Below are 24,710 nucleotides of genomic sequence, written 5' to 3'. Positions count from 1 at the left end.
TCTAGTTCTTGTTGGTGCTTATTTCATAATTATGAAACTAATTCTTTTGAAAAGAACTTGAAGTAGAGCAACAAGAACTAAGATAGAACTAATACCATTCTCTCTCAGTTCTTATTGCTCTACTTCAAGTTCTTTTGAAAAGAATTACATAGATATGGGTGCATGTGTTTGTTTATTTTCCTTGTTGGGTAATCGTGAATATGTTGATTGGCGTCAAACATGGGTCTCACCTATCCCCATGGCAATAAGCTTCTATTGATTTGAATTCAGACTAGCCCTGGTGGCCCTGTGAGTGGGAAAGTCTAGGTGTGTCTAGCTTGGTCTGTGGTTCCAGGAGGGGTTGGATGCATCTGTTCTACTTGTGGAATGTTGGCACCAATATAGTGGCTGCTTCTCCGAGTATTTGCCTTTGTCTTCTTTGTGAAAGGTCACTGGCTGGTTTGAGCTATTGGGCTGTTTATGCCACATCCTGTGCATGCCACACTGGCTTTCTTTCTGTGGTGTTTCCAGAGATAAGTTTGCCTGATAGAAGTCAGACTGTGTGGCTTTTTATCATTATAGATTTTTCTAGAAGGAGAAGAGGCCATGATGACATCTGAGGATCCTGAATCATTGTAGACATGTACTGAATTAAAGAGAATTTTTTGACTAAAGGAGAATTGCATCAATCACAGTGAAGGAGATGCCACAGGGCAGGGCCTGAGGTGTTGGCTTAGCCACAGATGTAAGGGCTACAGTTAACAGACAACTTTCAGTTTCCACTATTGGAAGGGATGATCAGTCCTTCCCTCCTCTATTTTCTTGAGCCCCGTTTTTCACCTTTCTTTTTCTCTCTCCTTTCTTATCATGAAGAGTAAAGACAAATGATAACAGATCTACCTTAGGCTGATACAGGGCAGGGAATCCATTTAATAATAAAACGTGGGTCAAAATTCACTTTTCTCCTTTTGAATTGAAATTATATTGTGCATGGGCTAATTAGATTGAATGCTGTAAACATGAAGATAATGCTTGCAAAGTAGCTACAGAGAAAGAGAAAAAGCCTAAAACAACCAGTAGTGCTTAGGACCAATAGTATAAGTCTTTACACACTACATTTGAATAATACTGTAAGACACAATTTTTTGATAGGTTAAATAGCAAATCTAGGCCCCCCAAAATTATTTTAAAAATTGTCATTTTAATTCTAGAGGTATAACAACAATGTGTAAGTTGCATCAAATAACAAAGTTAGTCTACAGCCTAAATTGTTTCATCCTGCTTTTTTCACTTGTATGCATATTTTTATACTTCCATGCTAGAGCTACCTCATTCTTTTAAAATTGTGAGATATTCTATAATTTATTTGTATTCCCCTATTAATATATTTTTAGCTTATTAGTTTACTTAAAAAGATTTATGTTTGCCTTCTAATGTCAAAGTTAGGAGTCATCTGTCCATTTAACAGGTGGTGTTTTCTTGTGTAACTCCTCTGCCTTCATGCAAACCTTTGAGAACAATCTCTTGAAACAAGGCTAAAATGCCTTTGGAGAGGTATTATTGATGATCATATCTACTTTGTGCCTCTTTCCATTACTTAGCTGCATTTGAGGCCCAGCTGTGTAGGTGTAACTCAAAATCCACCAAAACTAATACTGTGGTTAGATTCTGGTCAAACAAGTTGCCATTAATCCAGATGTAGAATGGGATTGAAAGGTGTCTCTTCCACACCCTGACATCAATGTACCAGTTTGGCTCTGTGCATTCTTTCTCCCCTTCTCCCTTTACCACCCTCATATAATTGTTTGTGTACATGTCTGGTTTCATCACTACGCTGATGGCAAGGATCATGCATGCCTTATTCATATTTGTGTTATTCAAGGATTCTACTCTGGGTTCTATTATGGGGCCTGGCCTAAAGTGGTTGTTCAAGAAATGTGTGTTAGAGAAATCATACATAAACTAGCAATTCTCATTTGGATTCCTGTATCTGAACAACTAACTTTCAGCTTCTTCAGTGGGATAAAGAAGAAAAATGGGGTTTAAAGTACATACTATTCAGTATTAATGTAGAATTTAACAGCTGCCATCCAAGTGCAGAATCCTCTGTAGTTTCCCAGTGTTAACCTCACTTCTATCTCTAGCCATGTCTCAATGCTGGGTGACTCTCTCCTGGCATGTTCTGGCAAGACTCTACCTGGTTTGCGTAATCTACATCGGCTTCTAGTTTCCACAAGAATTGTTTATATGCATTTAATTTTAGCTCTTGGGCTATAACATGTCATTGTTCTTTTTACTTATCTCCTCTTACTTTTGGAAACAGGGCAGGCATCTTCAATACTTGCTGTTCCTGTTTGGTGTGCTCTTAGATTAATTTTAACTTTCCTCTTCAGCTTTCATGACACTTCAAGACATTTTCCAGTCATATTTCCTGTATAAGAAAATACAGACTATGTCACCACAAAGGGAAGTGGAGATTGGGGGGCATAATTTAATTCATTCAGGGAACTCATATTTTGGTGTGAATGGAAATTAAAGCAAGGTATTTGGATTAATTTACCTCATTTGGTTCTATATTCAATTTAGAGGATAACACATTAAGCTTTTATTCAATTTTATCTGTTATGGTCACAGTGAATCTGGAAAAAAATATATCTGGGGCTTAGTTTTCATATTTAGGGGAAAATGAATATCCTAGAGAATAATAATAAAAGTTAGGGAAAATAATGTTTTCCTAAGAGTAGGCAATGAAAATCTGAAGGTACTCAAAGCAGTCTTGCACAAGTGCTTTGAAAAGCCTCTTGCACAATTTTATTTCTTTATAGTACTTACACAATCATATTTCATAATGACTTGCTATAAACAATGTTCTTGACAAGAAGCTTAAAGATACAAAACTGAAGGAAGCACTTTTGGGAGAAAATACTTTTATATTTGCTTACTTCTACACTACAACAGACATAAAATTATGGATTTTTTTTTCAGTGCAATTTTCATATGTCAGTTGTAGGAGACAGGAAATGTGAAACACTGTAGGAGGTATGAGTTTGCCACCTAGAGGAGAGAGGTGAAATTCAACTTTTCTCCAATTTCTTTAGTATAATTCATTAATTTATTTAATTATTTACTCATTTAATTATTCAAAAATAATTATCTACCAAGCTTAACTATTTTGCCAGCGCGGATTTGATAAATCTGTTCAAGATTTATGAGCTCAAAGAAACCACAAAGTGCATCTTACTTTAATTGCTCAGCTGCCTCTTTTAAAAATCTTTTACTTTTAAGAGAGTATAGCACAAATATCTGAACAACTCTAAATATCCATACTTGGGATGGATATTACTTTGAGCTCTTGCACTATAATAAAACTTTATTCTTTTGTACTAATTCAGTCCTTTTACTTTTTCTTTTTTAATGTTTAAGAAACAAGTTGGATATGGACAAAATGTAATTTCTTCTGTCAAGGAACCCACAGGATAATAGGTTAATGATAGAGACCAACAATGCTGATGCATTTTTAATGATGGAGATAATGTCTAGAAAAAAATCCATTATTTGGTAAAGACAAAGTATGCATATGTATTCCTTTGTTTCAATTATTTTTAAAGTTAAAAAACAATTACTTATCTCCTTTTGTACTACAAGCAATATCTGGTATAGTGTATGCATAGTAAGTATTCTAGAAATAGTAATTTCATTGTTGACTTGATTATGTTGGAGTGGAACTTACTCTGGAAGAGATCCTAACTTTCATTTATCTGAGAAAATTTCCAATTAGGACATGGAAATTTTTTCCTTGTCAATATTTATTCTTAATGGGTTTAGAATTTTAGAAAATGGGTTTAGGGATTTAGAAATTTCTTTACTAAATAACTCTAGGGAACAGTACCTTAAAAATATTCAAAATGACAAAAACTTAAAATGACATCTATTTTTTTAAGGCCAAGAATCATTAAAAAGGGATCCAAATCTTTAGACTTTGTTGCTCGGTGGAACTAGAATCATTAATATCTCAGTCATGGGAAGCCATGTCAACTTACTGGTTTAATTTCCTGTGAGCTTCCCATGTTCTGTCCCTGCAAGGACCACCTCAAATCCCTCAATAGTCCTGTCTTTATGAAACCGGTATAATTTTTCTTTTCGCTCTTGTCCTTCACCTTCCTGTGGCAACAAGAGTCAATTCTCCATATATAAATACTCGGCCCCTGTTTTAGCTGTGTCTTAATTGCGCAACATCTGTTTACTCTGTGTTTTAACATCTGTGTGGATAGCATTGTTGTTGTAATATTTTGACTGTAAGCTTCTAGGAGGTAGAGGCCAGCATTATTTTCTCCATTTTTGGAATGAGAAAATACAGATTACCACAATCAAAGTAGAATGGCAGCTTATAGTAGGTATTTGGATAATTTATATAGTCTCTTAAAAAAACAGATTATAGTAAGAAGTGGCTGAGCAATTAGCTATGGCACACTGCACGGTTTTTCTGACCTCTCAGCTCCTAAATAAACTTTGCCAAATCTTCAGGCCCTCAAAATTTTTTCATTCCATTTGTTATGGGCTGAATTGTGTTCCCCTGAAATGACTATGCTGAAGTCCTAACTCCTAGTGCTTCAGAATGTGACCTTATTTGGAAACAGGGTCATTGCAAATATAATTAGTTAAGATGCGATCTTACTGACATAGGAGAAGCTCCTAATCATGGTGTCCTTATAAAAAGGAGAATTTTGGCCATAGAGACATGCACTGGGAGAATGCTGTCTGAAGACTGGAATTATGCTGCTAAAAGTCACAAAATTAACAGAAGCTAGGGAAGAGACCTTGAATAAATTCTTCCCTGTAGCCTTGAGGGAGAGGATGGCCCAGCCAACTGCTAATCTCAGACGTCTAGCTTCCAGAGCTGTGAGACAATTTCTCTTTTTAGGCCACTCAGTTTGTGGCACTTTGTACAGCAGTCCTAGCCGACTAACACACCACTCTAACTGTTGATCAAGGCAAGAGCCTGTGATCATGTATTATCTTGCTTATTCCTTATCAGCATTCTATGGTATAGATATTAGTGCCATCTATATACAAATTAGGAAATGGAGCCTCATGGAAATTAAATGACAAGTTCAAGGTGTCATGTCTATTTCATTATAGTGCCAGTGTTTGAACACAAATCAATTTGACTCCAAAACATCATTACTCTACTCAATTCTAGTTCAATCCAGGTGTTCACAAACAACCAGACTGTAGTGGAGATGTGGGTGGTGGGTTGAGAAGGAGATCATAACCAACATCAGGCTGTCAGTGAAGCAGACTGGGAGAAGTTTTATGAAGCCAAGCAGCTGTGCAAGGTACAGTAGAGATGGTCAGATTGTTCATGTATATGGATTCCATCTTCTGAGGAATGAACTCCTTGATATTCCTGAGTTAGTCCACTTTAGGCAAGAGTAAACAGAAAGTAAACAGAAGATTGGAGACTGTGTGTGTGCACGAATGCCTCCTTTGTAGCTGGATGTCTAACATCATGATAGCCACACTCACATGAATACAGAGATATACAATTTACAAATTAATGTAACATAAAACTCCCATGCAGTCTGATTTCATCTTATTGACATTTCTGTCAGTTAGTGTTAGCATCTTAATTATATGAATGTGGAAACTGAAATACTCAAGAGGTTCCCTGACTTCCCAGGCCACACAGTAAGCTTTGGTGCCAGAATGTGTCTCTAGGCTTTCTCATCTCAACCCAGCATTCATTATACTATTGCTCACTGTGTGTAGAATCAGATTTGATTTCTCTGACTTTTCTTAGTCACTTCTGTGGTTTTGTACCACTCCCTCTCTCACTAAATAACTGCCTGCAAAAGTAAAAATTTCCATGAAAACAGAAAACAAATGTACCAGAAATGTTGATGGTATAAGAGATAAAACTGGGATAAAGAGAAAATGTGTTGGAAAGTGGTGTCCTTTAATGCAACAGAAAAGTATATTGGGAGAAAAAGAAAAGAGAGAAAAATAGACAATCTGAAGTGGTGAGAAGAGCAAATGCTACAGATGTACCTGAACCTCTTCAGTAGGTGTGATCCTGAAGAGTTGTGTATAACAACAATGAACAAAAATCAAATGTACTGTGGAAATTGTCTAGCTGTTGAGATCCTCCTGTGCGATATTTTTCAAAGTGAAAACTCCAATCAACCCTAGCTTATTTATGGAGAAGACTTTGCCCCACAGTACCCAGAAAGTTTCTTGACAATATCACATATGCATAATAGCCCTGAGACAATTTTTGTTTACCAGGAAAACATATAAAAGGGAACATTAAACTTTGTCTAGTTCTACTGCAAAAACATGTGATAATGTGCATGGTGACCTTCTGTTGTAAATGGAAAGAGTTAAGCTCTCTGAATCTACTACTGAAAGGTGAAAACACTTTCTTAGGGCTTTGAACTTCAGTTGAAATCTTACTGAAAAAACACTACAGACTCTATTTTCTTTACATTTGAGGATACTTTACATAAAAATCTAAAGCATTTTGACTTATGTTTTCATCTACTTGAGAAGGAAACTCACAGACTCCAAAGCAACTGTTGTCTGTTTTGAAAAAAATTTCAGAAATCACCAGAAGCAATAGGGAGTGGCCTTGATTCCTGTTCTTGTATTTATGGGTAGCTAAAGTTCATATTTCTCAACATACCATAATCTCTGTGTAATTGGCCAAATTCCATGGTGGATAATTAGATCTAGCTTACCAGGGCAGATTTGGATGGTGAGAGCAGTCACACTGTTCTGGGAATATGTTAGCCAAGTTTACTATGTTTTACATGAGTTGACAGACTCACCTCACTTGCTGAAGGACTAGCCCAGCAGGTTCTACGGGTGAGATCACTGCTAGCTCATTCACTGCTGGGCCTGGTAGGCACAAGAGGCCAAGAAATAAATAATGTGAATTTGGGCTTCAGAAGTTCTCTTTCCTATTTTCTTTCCTAAACCCTTTCTTCTACCAGCTGTCTAGGGGCTAAAACATTTGTTCATACGTTTATTAACTAATTCAACAAATATTTACCAACCATGTTTCAGGCACTGGACACTAGAAATATAATAGTGAACTAGACATTTTCTGCCTTCAAGGGTCTATGAACAATTATAATATTCTGAAAAATATTACAATTCACAGCTCAGTAATCCGAATCCTTATTATTTCTGTCTTTAAAAAGCAGAAAGTGAAAAATGCTCTTAAAAGAGGATGGCATAGAAATGTATTTATGCATTGCAACAGATAAAGAATGCATGAAGACTGGTTCATCTGTGTGGTTGTGAGTCAAGAATAAATCCCACCCTCCCTGAAGTACTCAGACTCTACCTTGCCCCATGGCCACCACTGTGGCCCAATGGAAGCACCAGTCCAGGGGGTCTCCATTCATGCTGTCTTTGGATGTCTTCAGAATGTTGTTTCACAAGTACTCAGACCCAACAGTAAGATTTTAAAAATTGTCCATAATATTAACCTTGGCATTATTATGTTAAAGAAAGCAAAACAGATATCACTGAGTTTACTTCTCAAAAAAAACCTTGCGTTCCTGCAAAAGTTTCTTGAATTCTGACTCTTGTCACACAATCACACAAGAATGGCTATACTTAAACCCTTCTAATCGATTATATCCTTAATATGTATGACTGAGTGATGTGTTTTCATGACTATGAAATGTATACATGTTTGGAAAATCTATTCACAATAGAGTTTTATGATATTCCTGTTAACAGGCTGTCATTGTAACACTGTTTATGCAGGAATTGTAATTCTATCTGTTTTTATTTTTAGCGTCTTTTCTCTCCATCCCCCAAATTTTAAGGAGCTATCAGGTCTGTATTTTATTTGGTTTTGAAGTTTTAGGTTATTTGTAGTTATAATAGCCATATCAATTATTCATTTAGCAAACATGTATTGAGTGCTACTATGTGCTTAGATTTTTCCAATGTTGTGAAGGATAATTGGCTAAAACTTTTCCACTTTTATTAGTAATTTGAGAGTTTTTTTCTCCATGGATTTTAGTCACTGGTAAAGGCTGTTTCATATTCATAGATTTTTTTCTACAGTAAGAAACATATGATGTTGAATAAGGTACGCATTACAAATTAAGGCTTTTCCACATTCGCTGCCTTTATAAGATTTTTTTTTTCTTCATCAAAATCTATTCACACACACCCAGACACACATGTGCTGTTTTGATTTTCTTCAAATATATCCAGTGTTCAGTTCTTGGGCACATATTAATATACTTGCCTAGATGAAGACTATGTATCCTCAGGAATTTATAATCTAGCAGGTGAAAGATTTGCTTCTTTCAAAATGTGACTCTACTTCCCCACTCCTTAGGTTGTGAAAGCAGTTGTTTACGCTTTATTTCATTGTTTTCCAAACTTTAGTTATTTATGAACCATCTTCATGATTATGCTATTCACATACCACCTATACTATTATGCTTCTGAAAATATACTATGATTTTCAACTTAATTAAATTTGTTTAATAATAACAGTAGCTGTTACATCACTAGGTTGATGTGCTAGTTAAAAATTTTTAAATGTACTTTAATATAAATATGTTACCACCAAATTATTTTTTTGTCTGCACCCAAAATCTTGCCTTTAGTAGTACTACACATATCATGCTTTGGGAAACTCTATCCATGAGATTCATATTCAAACATGAGGAATGGCAAAAGAAAATACAGAAATAATGATAGTAACCATAGCAATGGTAATAAGAGCTATTATTTATTGAGGACTTTACGTATGTCATTTAATTTTATCTTATTTTTTCTTCACAACAAATTTTAGGCATGAATATCAGATAAATATTAGGCAAAAGGGCAGGAAAGAAGGAACAGTGGAAGTCAAGCTTTTTTTTGCCTAGATCAGCTATAACTAACACGACAAGATGTTTTAGTATTTGTACTTTATTTTTAGTCAGCTCAGATTTCACACCTGACTATTTTAGGAAAATTTGGATGTGATGGTGGCAGATTAACATAATTACTTTTAGCAATTATTATGGGACAAATTAGTTAAAGATTGTAAAATGCCTAGAAACAGAGTAGAATATCCTAGTAGGATATCCTAGAATATCCTATAATTAAGTTATCAAACAATTACTCTGATTATTTTTCACAGTAGTTCAATCAAAGTGTAACTTTGGGTCTGTTAGTATACATGAGTGTGAATGCTCTGGAGATTTGATCTTTGGCTTTCCTGCGTAAGTTCATATATATTTTTGTTATTATCCTGTAAATAACTGAATTATAGTACAGTGATTCTGTAAAAAACACTTTAGTTATTAATATTCTTTGGTGTGAAGTTCACATTAAAAATTGTTATATTTCCAGAACCTGGTTTTTACCTGTGAAAGTCAATGCATCCTTCTTTTAATCCTCTGCATAGCTTGATGAAGTATGACTTGCTTCTCCTCCCTCCCCCTCCTTCCTGTGCCTGTATCCCCACCATTTTTTTTTCTATTCCTCTTGGTATCTGGACTTCTTTTTCTGCCAAATGAGTCAGTAAGAGAGGAAATGTTTAACCCACATTTGTCATCTTGGCTGGGAAAGAAGTTTGAAGGCAAAAGGTGCCTGAATATGTTTCACTAGGATGCTGACACAACCTTTTTGACTCTCTCGTAAGAATACTACTCTATATTCAAGTTATAAAGTGCTAAATGATCTATTTCCACCATGTATACATTTCACATGATCAATACTTATTTTGTAACTTTTTTCTTTGAGGAGAAGTATTTTTCTTTTGGAAAAATATTATTTATTTGTGTGTGTTTGTGTGTGTGTGTGTGTGTATTTATTTTCTTTTAATATGTGGTCTCCCTATGCAAAGGATTTGATTTTATAAACAGAAGCAATAGGATTAAGAGGATAAAGGAAAAATAGGAGAAGGGGAAATATGAGTATCATGATAAGGTAAAAATGAATTGCTTGTATTCTAACATAGAATAGCTACTACCTGTTGAGTGTTTATTATATATTAGACATTTAAGACTAATCAAAATATCTAATCTAATGAAATAATCACTGTTTTGAATTTGTTTAGATTTAGTAGATGTAGAAACTGAGACTTAGGGAGGTTTATTTACTCAACTCCACACTGCTAATTACTGGTGAAAGTAGAATTTGAATCCTCTGGTTTTCTCATCCAACACATCATCACTATAACCCTTATAGTTTGCTTTTGGCACAAGTATTCATTATTAATGGAAATGCATAGTATTATCTCAGCAAATGTACAAATAGTTTAGCTTCACTAAACTAGTCAATTTTTTTTTTCTAAACATCAATGCTTAGGAAGCAAAACAGGCTGGGAGAACAGTAGTTGTACTGGTGGCAGCTGTGGTGCTGATGGAGGAAGTGGTGGAATGCATAGGCTGCTCATGCTTTTTGCCACAATGAAGGTCAAAAAGTAGATCACTTAAAGTCTAAAGTTAACCTTGGGGGTCATATTCTTCACCAAAAACTATGTTTATACATATAGACTTAGCAGTATGCTATAAAAGTGAAGATATAGCACTATAAAATTCCATCATAAAGTAAATTGTTCAAGATTGTGGTCCAAGCTCTTCAAAATGCTCATAAATCAGAAGGTGTATTTATTAAACAATATTTTATATGTACCTATAATAATACAATACTATACTACACAGATTGGACCTAAAATGAATTCACTTGCTATATTAAATATTAAACATTAAATAGGCAGAAATTTTGTTTGCACTGGACTTAGAATATAAGAAGAAAATTTGGGACAACCTGAATAGTTGAGGTCTCTTGAGAAACCCTTCAGCTTCTTTTCCTCCAAATAAATTTCTCTGTAGCAAATGGAAGCCATCCAAATGATTCCCTAGCTACCTCAAAGTACTGTAATTTGTCTACTTCACAAAGTAGAGGGCTATATCTAGCAATAATTCAAGAAAAATGCAGCAACTCCCATTATGTCTTAGGCACTATGCTAGGAAGTTTATGCATATCATTTTGTTTGATTTTAATAGCAACTTCATGAAATAAATCATCATAATAAATGACTATTTCAGATATTGAGAAACCACAGAAAGAGAGAAGTTAAATAATTTTCCTGTCAAAGACCACATCAATGATGAAGCCAGAATTTGAGCTCATTTACTTAACCACTGGACTACCTGCCTGCCCTGTCGAGGAACTGCTAAGGTTGTCATAGAGTCTTGACTGTGTATAGATAGTTGTTTGAAGAGAGAAAAAAGGCAGGAGGATCTGGGGCATATGTTTAAATCAGGCATTGGCATCTGTACTAGAATTGAAAGGTGGAACTATTATTGTGTTCTATTTATTGAGTATAGGTATACCATATTCAATGTATTTCTCTGCTTCATACACTATCCAAGATGATAAAAGTGTTTATGAAGAGGGATTAGGAAATATCTGCTGTGTTTAGGTCATAGACCAACCAAAGGATTAATTAACGTTTGCCTCTTTTTTCTCCTACATCCAGTGTCCCTTTTGATGAGAAGAATAAGCCTCATTGTGATTCAACAGCAGAGATCAAAGAAAAGACTTCTGTTTTCTGGCCACCAGATATATGTTATCTGTGCTTAAAGAATTGAAAAACACACATCAAAGGAGAATTCTCTTGGAAAGAGAGGTAATGAGATACAGTGAAAGAGAATGGAGATTCTTTAAATCACAGAGACCTAGGATCAAATCCTGTGATTAGCACTTTTTAGTAATGTAGCCTACTTCATTTCTTTGAGCCCTAGTTTATTTTTCTGAAAATGAGGGTGATCTAAATTACGTCTGGAATAGTAATAAAGATTAAATCCATGTGATACAGGTAAACTCATGACAATAATAGACATGAAACAAATAGTCTTTCATCTCCCTCCTTTGCTCAAGCATTGCTCTGCTCTTCTCACCTCCTTTCCCTTCCTTTTTCTTTTCTCCTCTTTATTTTGTCTGTACCCAATAGCTTTTCCCAAGCCTTAAAACTATGTATGGGTATATTGTTGCAGCAAAATGTATAAAGGAGACACTCATTATTTGCATCCATTTATATGCTGATATAAATATTTCATCCTCACAAGTTTCAGAGGGAAAGACCAGATGCTGGTGATTTGGTGAGAAAGAAGCAACTATTTCTGTGATTTAATTTCAACCTGAGCATTAAAGAGGCACCCTTTCACTACTAGTGGTAACTCCATGCTTCCAAGAACTAATGAGCTGAAGAACTTAGCACTTGTGATGGATTAGTCAAGCAAAAATTATGAAGCGAGTAATCTATAACATTATAGTACATTACAAATGCTGAAATATATTAGTTATTGTTTATTATGATTCTTATAGCTCATTTATACTGTACAAAATTCCATCTGTCATTTTATGAAGATGTTACACATATACATAACAAAACTTAGCTAACTATATACAAAGAATATAGAACCAAATAACTCTTTTCTAAATATTTTCCCTTTAAGGAGGTTTTGCAATCCAGCTTTGCTGTGGTTAGACACTGTTGATGAGAAAACTTTTTTTTTCTTTCTTTTTTTTTTTTAGACAGGGAATCATTCTGTTGCCCAGGCTGTAATGCAGTGGCACAATCATGGTTCATTGCAGCGTCAACCTCTTGGGCTATAGTTGTCCTCCTGCCTCAGTCTTCTGAGTAGCTGGGACTATTTGGTGTGCACTCCCATGCGTGGCTAATTTTTTTTTTTTTTTTTTTTGTAGAGATGGGTTTTCAACATGTTGCCTAGGCTGGTCTCGAGCTCCTAGGCTCAAGGTATCCACCTGCCTCAGCCTCTCAAAGTGCTGGGATTACAGGCGTGAGTCAGTGCGCCTGACCTGGATGAGAAAATATTGAGTTGGAAACCCAAAATATGACATAAATAATTGGCATATTTTACAGCTGGATTTCAACAACTTTTCAACACTGTCATCCTGTAAATGTCTTTCCGTCCTAATCCCATTGCCCATGCACTCAGCAGAAGTGTGTGCCTCTAAGGTGGATGCTGGTATGAAATATCTCAGCTGGGGCAGGCTCTGAAAGGGAGAGATCTGGTTAAAGTGCTCATACCAAACAAAGCTCCTCATCATGCTGGCCTAACTCTCCCAATCCTGCATTTCTCAACAAAACTTTTTATTCTTGTCTTTCATATAACTCCCGCGGAATAATTTCCATTGAATTGCATGGAAGAGGCTGTTCATGGGGTTAGTCTGGCAGATAAGAGGTCTCCACTGGATTTTTTCATTTTGCAATCAGTTTCATACATATATGTACATACTTTTCTTGGAGTCATAGTTCATTCTCAGGTCTTTTAGAGTTAAATATCTCTCATTTCTTCTTTTAAGGTCTTAATTTCTTGTTTTTCGAGTTTCATGGGAGATAACCAGTCACCAATCCAATCCATGTCAGGGGAAAAGTACAACAAATGAATGAAATTTGTAACCACCTTGGATGATGGAATAAGACATTTGGGAGAACACAGGAGAAGTGGGGAGGTTAAGGAGGGATGGCTCTGTGAAAATTTTGCATTACTCTTGCCTGAGGTCTACTCTTCCTTGTCATGTTGGTGGCTGTTTTGACAATGAGAAATATTTAATGGCAAACTTAGTCTTCTGATTTGAAAATGGAAATCATAACAGTTCTTGCCTCTTAGGGATAGTGTGAGACAAGTGAAATAATCCATGTAAGAGGTATAGTACTATGCTTGCCATTCTTTAAGAGCTCAACAAATATTCACTTTTTACCTATTAGTATCAATCTTAATTCTAAAATTCTATTATTTAAATATTTTCCAGTGGTGTTTCTAAATAATATCTAATGACTAGGCTAATACACTATGTGGTTCTTCTAGGGTTCAAGCATCACTGTTAGGTGTGCTGGAATCCTTTCCCGAGTCAGTACTGCTTTCTAGAAGAAAACCGGGGAGATCTATTTGGAATGTATCTAACTCCAAAGGAACCATCAGAGGTAACAGGTAGGGGATATGAAACGACCTTTTAGATATGAACCCTAATTGAATAAAAGTTGCCAAACAGCTGTTCCCAAACATCTAAAGAAGAGTTTTAGTCTAAGTGGAATGGCTGGAGAGTATGGGAAGAGTTCTTTCCTACTCTGTCTAAACACAAGCCTCTGTGACATTTTTCAAAGAAATGCAGCCCTTTAAATCTGGGTATAAGTCCCAAAGGTGCTTTCCTTGTGAAGCTTCTTTTGTCCTCTGCTTTTAGGACTCTTTCTGCACACTGCATCCTCTATGTCACCCTCCAGTACCTCTGCTCTTACACAAGGGGCCCCACAGGGACTGGCCCACACACCAGCCAGGGCACATGGGCCAACTTTTAACAGCAAAAGGAAATGCTAAATCCTAGAGTAGGGCAGATGAGAAAAATGGCATTCTTCAGAGAGCTAGGATGACTCACATTAAGATCAAGGGCCCTGAAGTAAGACAGACCTGAGTCTGAATCTCAATTCCAACAATAAATTTGTTTATACACTTAAGGCATCATGTATAGTATTGTTAAATAGATACTTTACAAGATTGTAACTAAGAGGAAGCAAAATAATATCTGTAAAGCGTTTCATAGATTGGCCAGCATATAGTAAACATTTAATAATTAGTAGCTATTATTATTTTTCCTTAAAATATTTTTTTTCTGGCTTCCTAGCAATCATAAAATTTAGTCTTGTGTAGACTCCGTGGCTAGGACTTGCAGAATTAAAAATGGTCTGAACAATTTAGACATTGCCTTTTTGTCCTCAAACCAAGGGGTGAATTTTTATTCTAAAATATCCAGATTGTCCATATCACTTAACCAGTTGATTGCTAAGTCTGTATTTCTCTTTTATGCAATTGGGAAACATTAAAAAGTTGAATGTATATACTGTACACATACATGCACACACATAGACTTAAGTACATAAATGTGTATGTACCTTCTATAGCACTTAGCTCATCTGTTCTTTCCTATGACCTTTTCTATAATCCTGTGAAGTAGGTTTTATATTATCCTATTTTATGATTAAAGGAAAAGGGAAGACAGAAAAGCAGCCTGGCTTGGCCAGAGGCCTTGCAATTGATTACGTATAGAGCCAGGGAGTCCTGACCCCTTTTCAGTTTTTCTTCCTCTGTACTGCTGTGATGACTGTGGAAGTGAAATACTTCTTTGGCTGCCAAGGAAGTCCCAGCTGAAAGGTAACCAAAGGAAAGGAGTATTTGGGAGCAGCATGGCTGAAATCCAGTTAACAGTTAAAATCCCGTTGGGCAATTTCTCGTTAATTGACAACAGGAATTGCTGTCACTGTCCTGTCTAGCCACTTTCAAACAGTGGGGATGTTAGCAAGAGCTCCCAGTGAATGCTTCCTAGGGGAGCAGTGATTGCTTTGGCTAGCTTCTTCTGTAGCAGTTTTCTGGCGGTGAAAAGTCTGTACTAAGACAATTGGAGGTGGTAATCATTTTCTAATAACCACCTCAGGCTTTTGGCACCTAATTCGCTGGCACTGTCTAGGGAAGCTCCTTATGCTAACTCATGCTTCTTGCCATGTCAATCTGCTTATCTAATTTTGCTGGGAAATCTGATATCACCCTTCAAATAGTTCACCTCAGTGGGATCCAGTGTGTGACCTGCAAAGTGCTCAAGGAAGAGTCTGATCGGCTCTGACAAGCAAACAGCAGAAAGAAGTTTTGAAAAAACGGCTACCGTTTTTGCAGCTTTTTCACTGTGGTTCCATGGTGTTTGAAATCAGAATGTAATATTGAGTTAATGACACAAGGAAACACTTGGATGTTCATATTGTCTACTTGGTTTTCATGAACCTCACATGGACTGGCTTCATCCTGTTTCAGAGTCCATTCAACTGTAATTTCCACTCTACTTCCTGTGCAGGCCTTCCTCTGGTTTGTGGGCTGTACATTTCAGCCTGCTCCTTTAAGGGGCCCCCTGAGCTGAAAATGAAAGAGACATTTTGTTGCTTCTGCTACCTGCTTATCGTCCAATCCCAATCTCAGATTTTCTTTTTCTATTTTTTAAACCCGAGTAGCACTTTTCCAACTAGTGTGTAGTTTTTCTTTCAATTCTCTGCTCTTCACAGTAATTAAACAAGAGCTAGCCTCCTTTTCCAAATCTTGTTTTTGTAATACCTTTATTCCCAAAGAGTTATGCTTATAAGAATAACATAAATGTGTTAAACTTGGTATTGATTTGATGATTTCATAAACCCCAGACTCCTTGAAATTCTGCAGGTTTTTGTGAAAGGACTTGCTTAAAATCTTTGCTAATCTACCTGAATTTTCTTCCAAAGGCAGTTATATACAATGTTTCTTAAAACTAATTCTCCAAATTTGCAATTTGGCAGCATCCTACTGGGACTCTAGAAGGCTGATAAATCATGGAGAGTAGGTATTCATATAGGAACTATGAAAGCTCTATGTAGTAAACACTACTTAAGAAGGCCTTACATTTCATAAAAAGTTGGAGATTTTTGTGGAGACTCATAAAATGCATCCTTTATATCAGTGAAGTTTTTGCTTCTAGGTATATTATACTCACATCGAAACACTCCAGGGATTTTGTTTTCAGCCTGCATATACCACGTGTATTTATTATCTGGATAGATAAACTAGACGTATACATTTAAAGGAGTTTGCATCAGCTGCTGCTAGGAAGTTTTTCTTGTGTTAGTTAAGATCCTGTGAAACAACCCTTGACATTTCACTAGCTGCACAGTTTGTAATAAAATCCAGTTTAGCCTGAGGTTAAATCATGACTGTGGTCCTCACATCATGGTGGGGGATCCTGGTGGCCAGATTAAAGGAAACTCCACATTCTCATTTCTGACTTCCCTACAACCTTGTATTAAGACCTTAATTGAAAAACTTATTGCCTCTCTCACCAAAATATTTCAAATTTTAATAGTTTCCCCCAATGAAATTATAAGCACTATTTTACTTTTTTCAGTGCCCTTGGAATTTCGAGGCTGGATGGGGGGCTTCAATGTCTGACTCATTAAGTGTTCTATATACAAAGCCCTACATGGTCCCTGGAGCATAGTAGGCATTCAGTGAATGAAATGAATGAATGAAAAGCTGGAGTCACATTTTAGTGACCTAACTGTATATTTTCAGAGTAATGTAGTGCTTAAAAAAGGACAATGATAACACGTTTCTACAAAGAGATGCATGACAGATAACACTTCTCAAGAAGAAGGAATTTAGCTTCTGTCATTTGATCTAGGTTTTCAATTACAGAAGCATTGAGAATTTCCTGTGGCTGGATAAGGGCGAATCTTTAAGGCAAGTTGAAGACCCAGGCTGCCCATGTGGACATCAATACTCCCACAGAGCACTCTTCATGAAGAAAAGTGTGGGCTTGCTGTCTTTTCATCAAAACTCGTAGAATTTGGCTGACTGCCTGGTTTATCCCAGGACATTAGTCAGCCCACAAATCCCGCATTTGTTTATTCAGTCCAGAGCAAGTGAATACTGCCATTCTCTCATCTCCTTTGTTGGCAACACTTTGTTAACCTGAATTGAGTTCTGCAACATAAAATGAAGTGACTAATCTTTTGGGGGGTTCCCCCTCCCAGGTTCTTGTATGAGCAACTAAATCTATACACCACAAAGCCCCATGCTGTCATTTTTTCTCATCCTGCCCCTTTATTTTGATGATTCCACATTGTAGTTCATGAAACCAATACCTTCTAGAGTGTGGCTGAACTGGCGCCAGCATTAAGAAAAGGAGTTTCCAAACTTTTTAGTTTTGTGAGAAAATCTTAGAGGAAGAGGGAGGTTAGGTTGACTATTTATACTTATGTAATCTTCTGTGAATTTGCAGTAGTTATCACCTTGTACTCTCAAAAGTTTTCTAGCTCTGAGTATGTGAATCTGAAAGTGCAGGAAGTAGGAATCTTAGCACAAAACAACCAGTTTGGATTATCACACAATTAATATGGGACGGAGCTGGAGTATGGACCTGAACAGAATGTATATTCTTTATCACTAGGTCATTTGTCTATCTACAGATGTCTAGAAAGACCTGGGCTTTTTAAGCAAAAGTTTGAGAATCTAGGTTTCTAAGTTTCCATTGACCGTGAAAGAGTGATTAGTTTTAGAAGACAGTTGGGGGCAACATTGTGCAAGTCAGAAGAGGGGATGAAGAAAATCATAAAGCTGAACATGTTTGCCATAGGCCCAGGCTGTTTTTCAGCATGTTTCACCTAGCAGCTTGGCAGATAATTCTCAGTGATCATTAGGTCTGTGGAAATTCTGTTTGGTTTATAAAGTTTTGGCCCTGACTATGTGTACCACTGATAACTTGTTTTTCTCTCTCTTCCCTTTTCCTCCAACTCGTAGCCAGAGCTACCTTCCAGATGACTTCTTTCTACCACTTTCTTTCTTCCCAGTGTAAGAGAATGCAAGTATATGCTGATGTTTGGAGCAAGAACATTCAAAAATTTTCTTATTAACCTAACTTCTAATGGAAATCCAGTATGCTACTATGGTGCATACAAAGAAGAAATAGCAACATATATTTGTTTTAGACCTGATTGCTGTATTTTATTCCTTAGGTCCTCCTTGATGTCTTGTAGACCGTCACTAGCTAATTGTTACAGCCATCGAAGGAAAAAATAAGGATTAGGACATACGTAACAGAAAAAGAGATGGTTTAGCAAAGAAGCACAGGCTTTGCAATAAGGCAGCCTTAAATTAAAAAAAAAAAAGTTAACTCATAACTAACTGTGTGACCTGGGATAAGTTACTGACCCTCTTTAGGGCTTAGGGTCCTAATCTGTAAAACGGAAATTATAATAATAACCTTAGCTAGCATTTCTTGTGCACATACTATAAGCTGGTGATAAACAATTTATACACACTATCTCATTTAATCCTCACAACAATCCTGTGAGATAGGTACTATTATCATTTCTATTTTACAGATGAAGAATCCAGACATAAGACGTGAAGTTAAGTAACTTTCTCAAGGTCGCACAGCTACCATATGATGGAGCTGGAATGTGAATCTCTGCAGTTTGACGCCAGAGTGCATGCTCTTAGTCACTACATTTGTCTACAAATCTAAAACACATAAGACACATAGGAGGTGCTCAGTTAGTGGTATCTATTATTAAATCAGACTATAAATAATCACCAGGCAATACTTGAAAGGCCACAAACAATTTCTTAGGATTTGTGACAATACTAATAATTATAACTGATTATGAGCATACCTTGTGTCAGGCACTTCTTTTCATAGTATTTCAGTCATTATTTAAGAGATTTATTCTTATTTTTATTTTTCTAGTGAGAAAACTGAGGCTCAAAAATGCCGACAAATTTGTTTAGGATTACAAAAATATCAAATGATAGGACTGAAAATCAAATCCATATCCTTCCTATGTGAAAACCTGTGTTCTTTCAGCTTTTTTTATTTTTATTTTTTTATTATTTATTTATTTTTTAAATTTTTATTTATTTTATTTTTTTTATTTTCTATGCCTTTTTATTTTTATTTATTTTACTTTATTTGTTGTTGCTGGTGTTTTTTTCTTGAGACAGAGTCTCACTCTGTCTCAGCTCACTGTAACTTCTGCCTCCCGGGTTCAAGCAATTCTCCTGCCTCTGCCTCCCAAGGAGCTGGGATTACAGGCACCTGCCACCATGCCTGGCTCACTTTTGTATTTTTAGTAGAGATGGGGTTTCACCATGTTGGCCAGGCTGGTCTCGAACTCCTGACCTCAAGTGATCTGCCTGCCTTGGCCTCCCAAAGTGCTGGGATTTACAGGCATGAGCCACCACGCCCGGCCTGCCTGATTTTTAAAATTATTAAATTCATATTTGTTATTTATCAGATGCCTCTGCCACTTTATTTTTTAAAAATTTATTTTTATTAAGGTATAGTTAATAAGTAAAAATTCTATATATTTATTGTGTACTGTGGAATGTTTTGATATATGTATACATTGTGAAATGGTTAAATCAAACTAAGATATCTGTCATCTCATATGCATGCCATATTTTTGTGGTGAGAACATTTATGATCTACTCTCTTAGCAATTTTTAATATTCTGCTTTTGACTTTTAAACCAAGGCTTGGATTAGGACAGTCTTTGTAGCTTAGTTTTAGGTTCAGGGATAACAAAAGTTGTTTTATCCTTTGGGCTTTTGCAACTTGCCATTTTTTTAATGAAGATCTGGGAGAAAAATTAGTTTAAATGGTTTTTAAAATAGCCATTAGCTCAGGACATACTCAGCCAAGGCAGGATAAGTAGTTTTGCCAGCATTCTTCTGTAGGTAGGTTGGTTGTTTTTTGTTTTTTTGCCACAGTCTTTTTAAAAAATATAAATTTAAAAAAACCTTGGTTTTCTGTGATTGATCTTTTCCACTATTTTTTATAGAGGGCCAGGAATATGAGTAAATAATTCTTGGGCTTGGGTGCAGATGATCCACGTGCTGGCAGACAGAAATCTAAAGGGACAAAAGAGGCTGTCCTTTGAAGATACTTTTCCTGGCTTGGGTTTTATATTTTTGGATTTGATTTAGTGAAAATTTTTATTGAGGACCTACTGCATACCAGACATTCAGCTACATTATGAGAGGTTTGGGGGGCCTATATTGGCATATAGGGAGGATGAATAAAGAATACAAACAATTATCGTACAAATCAGAATAAAATTTGGCATGCAACGGGCTATCAGATAGTATGGAGGAAGAAAGCGTATTTTATTAGTGGAGCTAGGAAATACATTACAAAGTTGATAGCATTCTTGATGGGTCTTGAAGGTTACATAGATTTTTTTTTCTTTTTTTTTTTTGAGATGGAGTCTTGCAGTGTCATCCGGGCTGGAGTGCAGTGGTGCAATCTCACCTCCCGGGTTCAATTGACTCTCCTGCCTCAGCCTCCTGAGTAGCTCGGATTAGAGGCTCCTGCCACCACATCCAGCTAATTTATATATGTGTGTGTGTGTGTATATATATATATATATATATATATATTTTTTTTTTTTTTTTTTTTTTTTTCAGTAGAGACGGGGTTTCACCATGTTGGCCAGACTGGTCTTGAACTCCCGACCTCGTGATTCGCCCGCCTTGGCCTCCCAAAGTGCTGGGATTACAGGTGTGAGACACCATGCCCGGCGGATAGAGAGAATTTTGACAGGTGAGGAGGTATTCCAATGCAGAAGAATAATAGGAGCAAAAGCACAGTGGTGAGAAATTGGAGGGGAACTGTGAAAATTGCCACATAGATTAGAGGCAGGAAAATAAAGGACGGCTAAGTTTATATAGTGAACAGTGAGCCGCATGGACACAGGTGACTGTTTTCTCCTTTTTGAACCCCTGCTTACTCCAGAGTCACCACCTCTCCTGGCTTTCTGCCAATCTTCTTGGCCACAGTTTCTCAGTCTTCTTTTCTGGCTTCTCTTCCTTGGCCTGAATGCTACATGTTAAGTGATGTCAGCTTCAGTTTTCTTAACCTCTCTTCTCTTAAGTTGCTATCATTTAAATATCTTTAAATATCATCTACATCCAAGTGACCTCTAAACCAGTAATTTTACCCATGACCCATCTCCTCAACTCCGGATTGTATATAAAACTGTCTACTCAACATCTTCACTTTTGATGTCTAAATCTCTATGTCCAATTTAGAATTCTTGATTCTTTGCTTTCCCTCCCTCCTGGAAATCCTGCTCTTACCAGTCTTCCCCATCTTAATTAATGAACCTGACATTCACCTAGTAGCTTAGTCCTCAAAACTAGGGATTAATCTAGATTTAGTCATTTTTCTTACTCTTGCCATATAATAACATATTATTCTGAGTTTACCTTTACCCGACCCCAAATAGGTAACTGCTGTTTTTGTTATAAGATAGTAATATTTGCCTCTGAGTGTATGTGAATTATTTTGATAAAAATAAATATTATTTTTAAAATATTAATTTTACAGGGATTGTCTCTTGATTTCTTTCCAAAAGTTAACTCATAAGTTGTTCAGCAGAGCTATGTATTCTTCAGTATGTTATAATTTCGTTCCATCTTCCAAAAGGCCTTCACATTCTCTTGGCTTACAGACTCAGATGCTATGGATTAGATACACAAGTACATGTTCCTGTATATCTATTATATAGTGAACATAACAATTATGATTGTGATCTTCCAAAGCTCATATTTTTAATCAAAATTAATTAAATATTTTAAGCCAAAGAATAAAGGTAGATGCAGCATCTAGTCAAAAGGATATTTCTGCTGGCCACACTCAGGAAGACATAAAGATATAGTTGTAGAAAGTGATATAGTATTGGCCAGGTGTGGTGGCTCACACCTGTAATCCCAGCACTTTGGGAGGCCAAGGTGGGCTGATTGCTTGAGCTCAGGAGTTCAAGGCCAGCTTGGGCAACATGGTGTAAACCCCATCTCTACAAAATACAAAAATTAGCCAGGTGTGGTGGTGGGCACCTGGAGTCTCAGCTACTCAGGAGGCAGAGGTGGAGGATTGCTTGAGCCTGCGAGGTGGAGGTTGCAGTGAGCTGAGATAGTGCCACTGCACTCCAGCCTGGGCAATAGAGTGAGACCCTGTCTTGAGAAAAAAAAAAAGCAACCCAGTGATAGGCTGGGCAAGGTGGCTCATGCCTATATTTCTAGCAGTTTGAGAGGCCAAGGCGGGTGGATCACCTGAGGTCAGGAGTTTGCAACCAGCCTTGCCAACATGGTGAAACCCTGTCTCTACTAAAAATATAAAAAATTAGCCAGGTGTGGTGGTGGGCACCTGTAATCCCAGCTACTGGGGAGGCTGAGGCAGGAGATTTGCTTGAATCCGAGAGGCAGAGGCTACAGTGAGCCGAGATTGCGCCATTGCACTTCAGCCTGGGTAGCAAGAGCGAAACTCCATCTCAAAAATGAAACAAAACAAACAAACCCAGTGAAAACCAGTACTGAAAATAGATTGCCTCTCCCTTGCTTCATGGTCTATTCTTATGTAATTTTCAAGATAAGTTCATTTTGGCGGGTACTGACAAATTTCCATTTATTTACTTTTTTCCCTTACATTCATTTCTTCTCAGTCTCTCCAATGAACGCCTTCACTGATATCCAAAGCATGAAGGACACACCAGGGAAAAACATAGACCTAACACAGGACAAATGGAATTATTAGAAACATTTTCTAGCAGAAGAACAATATTCTGTTGCCGTTTGAATCTTTGCTTCTTTCTACGTTTGACAATGAGCCTATCATATAAGCCCAAATGTAAACAGAAAGAGGTTGAATCAGTCACGATAAGCCCAATTATGCTGTGGTAACAAACAACCTCAAAATCTCATTGGCTTAAAATATACAGAATTATTCTTACTCATGGCACATATCCATCTATCATCTGCAGGGGATCTGCTCACTGAAGTCACTTAGGAACTTGGACTGATGGAACGGCCACTTTTTGGTCACTATATGTATTAATCTGTTTTAATCCTGCTGATAAAGACCCAAAATTGGGAACAAAAAGAAGTTTAACTAGACTTACAGTTCCGCATGGCTGAGGAGGCCTCAGAATCATGGTGGGAGGCGAAAGGCACTTCTTACATGGTGGCAGCAAGAGAAAAATGAGGAAGAAGCAAAAGCGGAAACCTCTGATAAACCCATCAGATCTCATGAGACTTATTCCACTATCAAGAGAATAGCATGGGAAAGACTGGCCCCCATAATTTACCTCCCTCTGGGTCCCTCCCTCAACATGTGGGAATTCTGGGAGAAATAATTCAAGTTGAGATTTGGTGGGGATGCAGCCAAACCACGTTATTTCACCCCTGGCCCCTCCAAATCTCATGTCCTCACATTTCAAAACCAACCATGCCTTCCCAATAGTCACCCAAAGTCTTAACTCATTTCAGCATTAATCCAAAAGTCCACAGTCCAAATTCTCATCGGAGACAAGGCTAGTCCCTTCTGCCTATGAGCCTGTAAAATCAAAGCAAGCTAGTTACTTCCTAGATACAATGGTGGTACCAGTATTGGGTAAATACAGCTGTTCCACATGGGAGAAATTGGCCGAAGCAAAAGGGTTACAGGGCCCATGCAAGTCCAAAATCCAGCGAGGCAGTCAAACTTTGAAGCTCCAAAATGATCTCATGTGACTCCAGGTCTCATATCCAGGTTATGCTGATGCAGGAGGTGGGTTGCCATGGTCTTGGGCAGCTCCGTCCCTGTGGCTTTGCAGGGTACAGCCTCTCTCCAATCTGTTTTCACCAGCTGGTGTTGAGTGTCTGTGGCTTTTCCAGATGAATAGTGTAAGCTATTGGTGGATCTACCACTCTGAGGTCTGAAGGACGGTGGCCCTCTTCTCACAGCTCCACTAGGCAGTGCCTAGGGACTGTGTGTGGGGGCTCTAACCCCACATTTCTCTTCTGCACTGCCCTAGCAGAGGTTCTCCATGAGAGCCCCGCCCCAGCAGCAAACTTTTGCCTGGGCATTCAGGCATTTCCATACATCTTCTGAAATCTAAGTGGAGGTTTCCAAACCTCAATTCTTGACTTCTGGGCACCCACAGGGTCAACACCACGTGGAAGCTGCCAAGGCTTGGGGCTTCCACCCTCTGAAGCCACAGCCTGAGCTATACATTGGCCTCTTTCAGCCACAGCTGGAGCAGCTGGGACACAGGGCACTAAATCCCTAGGCTGCCCATGGCACAGGGACCCTGGGTCCAGTCCATGAAACCACTTTTTCCTCTTGGGCCTCTGGGC

The 24,710-nt window shown here is 37.3% G+C and overlaps 1 long non-coding RNA gene across 1 annotated transcript; it reads left to right on the top strand.

Moving 5' to 3' along the window:
• Window positions 1–10,232: 10,232 nt before the first annotated feature.
• On the top strand, window positions 10,233–23,467 carry LOC104007830 (uncharacterized). The gene is made up of 5 exons (XR_010148749.1): window positions 10,233–11,184; window positions 11,486–11,635; window positions 13,842–13,964; window positions 21,003–21,138; window positions 23,039–23,467. It is a non-coding gene; the product is annotated as an uncharacterized LOC104007830 (long non-coding RNA).
• Window positions 23,468–24,710: the final 1,243 nt, after the last annotated feature.

Source organism: Pan troglodytes, chromosome 11 (assembly GCF_028858775.2).
Source record: "Pan troglodytes isolate AG18354 chromosome 11, NHGRI_mPanTro3-v2.0_pri, whole genome shotgun sequence".
In the NCBI taxonomy this organism is placed as follows: Eukaryota; Metazoa; Chordata; class Mammalia; order Primates; family Hominidae; genus Pan; species Pan troglodytes.
This window is presented reverse-complemented; position numbering and strand designations above follow the sequence as displayed.